Here is a 6,174-nt window from a genome sequence, read left to right on the forward strand (position 1 = left end):
TTGTTATTACTGAAAAACAATAAAAACCTAACAAGGACCCACCACAAACTCAACCCAACCTGTGCAGAATCAGCTCATCGTAAAACAAGTACATTGGTCTACTTTTTACTCAAGTAACCTGTGTTGGAAAGAAACTGTGTTTCTTTTTTTTACTTTTACTTTTACTTTTGTCCACCACTGTCCAAAACCCTTGCATGTGATTGGATAAACAACCTGTCCTCATCTTTACTGACGTGCCACTTCAGCCACTCACTCTGAATTCGACCCATGACGCAGCTGAAAACAACAGGTGAAAGAAGAGCAGTAACGCCAGAGAGAGTAGAGAGTATATACTTAAAGAATCTCTGGTAACGCTGCCGGCGATCGTGATTGACACATTCATTCAGAAATTATTCTGACTTTCACAAACCTCAAATGGTCGTGTGAGGAAACCGGAATGCCCTTACATGTAACGCAGCCAAATGGTGTAAGTCAGGTTACATAGTAGGGGTCTAAGTCACAGCCTACATGATGATACGATACAGTATCGGATACAGTATCGTTTACTTAAAGCAGGGATTCGATTATTTTCATTACTTAAGAATTCCCCACCATGCGATACGATTGGATTCGATTTTTTCCAATTACTTTTCCACTTCTATTATGTTATGGAGCTAGGACATTGGACAGGGGCCAGCGATTCGATTATTTTCGATACTTAAGAATGCCCCACGATACGATTCGATTAAATCGCCAGCCGTAGGATCGATGCATCGATACATTTCAATTACTATTTACACCCCGATTACATAGCATATGGCTTAATAGGAAATTCCGGCCAACATGCATATTGTGTTGCTCACGCGAGCCTTATCAGCACCCGAAGAGGCGTCATTGTTTTTGTTCAGCCCTATCTGAGACTCTGGCCAGACTTCTGGTGTTTACAGAACATCTTACCATCCCAAATATTACCATCCCAAAGCTTAGTGCTGTACTGTAACGTGCCTGCTGATGAGCGCATAACTTCAGGGGTGTTATTTTTAGTATGGCTAAACAACTGTACTTTCATAGTGATATCCTTCGGTGCAAGCATTGTCATTTCAAGTAGACAGACAGACAGACATACACTAAATAGACAGACAGACACGCACACATGCACGCACGCACACACGCACACACACACACACACACACATGCACGCACACACGCGCACAATGTTGTCTCGTTTTCGTTGTTTTGCTTCCTGTTAGGAGAAACCGAGCAGAGCAGCGCATCACTGAGGGCCAGGCCACTGTCACTGCCATCCCCTCCACCCTAAACCAATCCCCACTACACCACAGCCATCCCCTCCACCCCAAAAACCATCCCTATCCCCTCCACAACAATCCCCCATACTGCCACCCTCATTCCCTCCACCAGCCCCTCCACCACCAGGGCAGTCATGCTTGCCCACGGGTCAGACAGACAAGGCTGACCACCATCCCCCACCCCCCCCACCACCCCCCAACCCCACCGGACAGTAGACAGTAGTGAGTAGTGAGTAGTGACTGCCAGGGGGCAAAAGAATGGGGTGAGAGGGGGGGGTAAAGCTCAGCCCAGCCCAGCCCAGCGCAGTTCAGAGTCGAATGCCGGCCAGCTATTTTAATCGCAGCACAAACATAGAAGCGGCCAGGCAGCCCCCCTTCCTCCCTCCCCTCCGCTGAGCCATGCGGGGCACACTGTAAAGCAAACCGGAGACCCTCAGTCCACCCTGCCCCCACCTCGCAACAACTGGAGACCAGAGACCCCACTACACCGACCAGAGACCCTCCACGCCGACCGGAGACCCTTTGCCAACCAGAGATCCCCAAACGCCAGCCAGACCAACCTCCTCCAGAAAACCCTTCACTCCGACCACGGCCACTCCAGCCAAAATTCAAAGTACTAAATTCAGCTACAGAGTAACAGGTTTAACGGAGGGCATGACCACACTATGAGACAGTATGTCCACATGTTTTGCTCCAAGACACAAAAATATGATACTGTGTCCTAGCAACTCACAACAAAACTGACAGCTAAATTCAGTGGGGTGAAGGCCAATGGTAGTCAAGATATGACATGCCCTATCATACAATACAAACACAACCAAATAAAAAAAGCAATTGGTGGGCCCTATGTACAATCATCTCCAATGGACCCCCCAGCCATATATCTACGTAATAAATAAAGTATAAATAAATCAGTGTGGGCCCCCTATAGCCATGGGGCCCTGGTGATTTTACCCCCCAATATGACACCCCTGGATACAGCCACACGTCTTCAGGACATTTAAGAATGTGAAACCATACATACTGGAATTTGTTGTTGCTTTTAATTTTTTTAAAAGCATGGAGGATGGAGGGGATTGGTCGATTCCTTTCAGAAAGAGATGAGTTTACAAAGTAGACATATATGTAATATATATATATGTGTGTGTGTGTGTGTGTGTGTGTGTGTGTGTGTGTGTGTGTGTGTGTGTGTGTGTGTGTGTGTGAGAGTCTGACTTGCCCTGGTGGGTGAAATTCCCTCTTTGGAGGAGCACCCCATCAACAAGTCTTACCATCAGCTGTGCCCCAGTCTTACCAGCAGCAAGCCCCATCCCCCTAGTCTCCAATAATAACCAGTATCCAGAAATAGTCACACTTTGAGCTTCCCAGCACCGAATATTACAGCGGGCTAATGCTTCAATGTTAGGCTACAGCAGGAAGAATGAATGACTGAATGAATGGCTGGGCCTTTGCAAATCGCTCAAAGCTTTGATCAATATGTAAAGCTTGCTTCCGCCTTTAGTTCATAATGCCTCACACTTAACACAAGCAGATTGGCTTGCTGGCTGACGATTTTTGAGCTCCTTCGCCTTATTCCCCACTCCCCACCTCCTCCTACATCTCTCATCCTCTCCTTCTCTCACACACACACTGCTGCCTCGCCAGCTTGACTTCCCCCTGTGAAGTTGAAACACGGAGAATGGCGCGACTGTGCTGGCGTTATTGAATCAAGGTTTTTTTTGGCGACGCCAGCCAGGAGGACGCATGACCTCAGTTAGCAGAATGGAAGATCATAGTATCCGCATGAACGAGGCAGCACATACCGAGCAGATAGCTGCAGGCAGGCAGGCCGGGGATCATGCAGTTATGCGAGGCATGTAGTGTAGGTTAGCCTATTGCTGTGGTATTGTGAAATTAGCAGGCCACATTGACAACCGAGCCCACCACCTCAATTTCACATCAGTGCAGATTCCCACCAGTTCCTTGATTCAGTTTAGTCGAGCACAAAACGCATTGTGTCATTTATTATTATTATTATTATTATTATTATTATTATTATTATTATTAGCCTATTATTATTATTCACAAGGCAACGGGAATATACCTATAGGATGGTGTTGGTGGTGGCATGGTGTTGATCATCTCCATTAGGCTATTTGAGACAGTGGATATTGGTCAGTGTGGCAATGCTACTACTCAGTGAGCCCCCCACACGATGCTAATCTTATAGCCTGCACACTGAACTTAATAACTTGCCATTTCCTCTCTCTCGTAGCGCTGTCAGCTATGGACAAGCTGACCAGACAATCTACAGCCTCATCGTGGCAGCAAACCAGATGACATGATCCAATTTGTCCCGTTCCAAACGCGACAACAACCTCTCATGTCCCAGTGGCTAATTCAATTGTATGTACTGCATGGATACAGTGCCCAACTCAATGTTGCCCACCAGAAAAAGAGGCATGCCGAGAATGGGTTTTGTCGAGCAGCGAGAGATGCGCACTCCCTCTTCAACACCAAGGACAGCGGTCGATGCAAGACGGCGAATACCAATGATGGCAGCCCCCAAACGGCACAGAATGTTAGTTTAATAGGCTATCGAACAACCTGATTGGGAAGCACAATTAGTCCTTTCGCGACAGTGTGTTTAACGTGTTACAGCCGATGACTGCAAGTGAAGCCCACTGGTGAAGCATCTCGCTGTTGCAGGGGAGAATTGATGCACAAGGCAACACTTCATTTCACACAACAGCGCTCATCTGTGCGCTAATCAGAGAAAGAAATGAACGTACCTGCTTCCTCTGGTCACTTCCTCACATGTCCCGTTCGTGATTTGTCTCAAGCTCCTTCAATTATTGTGGTGGGGTATCGTTATGTGGTTGCCAGCGCCATATTTCCAGTCTCCACTATGCGATTACAATCCGGTGTGGATGCGAGGACTGGGTGCTACATCCGGGCTGTTGAAGAGCGCAGCTTCGGGGGCAACAAGCGCCCTCAGGATCCGAGCACCTGAGCGCGAGCAGGCGGCGCTGTGATCGACGTGCGGAGAGAATCAAATAAAGGCTGTGCGTAAATCAGACGCTGTGCACTCTGATGGTCGAATGACGATCGCTGAGCAGCGATCCTGGAATAATTGCGTCCCGTTGGAGTATTTGAGGCGTTAAATGTTTTGTATTGCGGTCTAACGGAGAATCTGGCGATGCATTGTGAAATGCATGGCCTTAAATTATCGTCGCTCTTATTTGCTCATATAGCCTATCCATCCGTGCGCCTCCTGTAGATGCACGAAACCAGTTTGACCTACTTTTAAGCTCGGGTCCCTCTGTAGAAGCTGGCATTCGATTCCGTGAACAAATGCAATAAACTAAGGATGGATGTAGCTCATGAAAAATTGATGTGGGGCTCGCCATGAACTGAAATTGCGCTGTCAATAAAGACATCGGAAGTGTTACACCACTGACGTCGCTACATGACAGCAAAAACAATGACGACACATAGTAACAACATGAAGCGCACACATACAGTTTGTGGACGCATATTGCATCACACCAGGTTTGTCCGACATATTACCTTTGATTGTCAACATAAACGCGCCATCGCGCGCGGTTTCAAAGAGAAACTGGAAAGCAAAATGTGCAGTCATATTGGATAGACAGATGCCCGGCCTAGTACGACGGCCTCACCTTACGGAGTGGACCCTTGCCTGAAGAATTCTAAGGAGATTTATCGAAACAGGGATGATTATTAGCCAATTTAGCCAAAGTCATAGGCCTACCATAAATTAACTTTTCAGAAGAAAGGAATAGACATAACAAGTAGGGCCTACGTCACTAGGCCTATGTTATCTAGTTTTAATGTTCTGTAGTTGCAATGCAAGCTTAGTATAATGCATAGGTGCAGTAGCCTATTTCCCTTCAGAGGCCCAAGCTTGTTTATTTTCAGGCCCTAGCCAGTAGCACATGTTTTTTTCAAAGACAGTCCTAACACTGTCACTATTACCCACATCAAAGCAGCAAGTGGAATAAAGCAAGATTCATTCTTTTTTTGGGAAAACATGTTTTATTACCCGGTAGAATATTGCTGTAGCTAAATAAACTGTCCAAAAGGACTTGACGTCTTCAATAATCAAACGAATTAATAAAACATTATAGTAAGTGCTTGGAGGATGAGTGTAATTCTGAAGAGTAGGCTACAGGCGACATTCGAGGATGGAGCGCTCCATGCCGACCTAAAAGGCGCTGTTAGGCGGCCCCACCCCCCAATAGGCCAGCTGATATCACGTGGTGCCCATAGTGGTGGCTTAGAGGTCTTTGACGCCACATGGTGGTCAAATATGGACATGCAGGCTGACCGTTACAAGTCAACCAGTAGGCCTACAGGTAGGCCTACTTCCAGCCCAGCCTTGTCACCTAGCCAACAAAGACGCATTACAGTTTTTCTCGGTTGGTTCAATTTCTTGAAACTGAGATGACATTCCTATAACCATTGGGTCATTTGGCCAAACAGTCTTACACTTCTGCACAACAGTTCAGATAACTAGCAAAATGTCATATAGGCTAGGCCTACCTCCCAAAACAGCTCATTCTTGCATCAGCACTAAAACTTCTCCCACATAAATAGTCAGTAGGCTACCATAAAAATGGCATAGATCCTTCTCAATTGCTTTGGCTCATTTGCATTCATTTAGTCCTTCTGTCAAAATAAACTGGATGCTTCAGCATAACTACATGGATCCTCATCACTTGCTCATATCACTCCAAAAACAGTTTACCCGTGTGCAGTTTTGCCAGAGTGGGCTGGTTCCCGCCCAATTGGGCTGCTTAGGATGGACATGTGCGGGTAAAAATGGCATTTATCAGAAAAAACAGCCCAATTTTTGCCATACAAATCAATATAATTGGGCGAGATT

Source organism: Engraulis encrasicolus, chromosome 18, assembly GCF_034702125.1.
Source record: "Engraulis encrasicolus isolate BLACKSEA-1 chromosome 18, IST_EnEncr_1.0, whole genome shotgun sequence".
Lineage (NCBI taxonomy): Eukaryota > Metazoa > Chordata > Actinopteri > Clupeiformes > Engraulidae > Engraulis > Engraulis encrasicolus.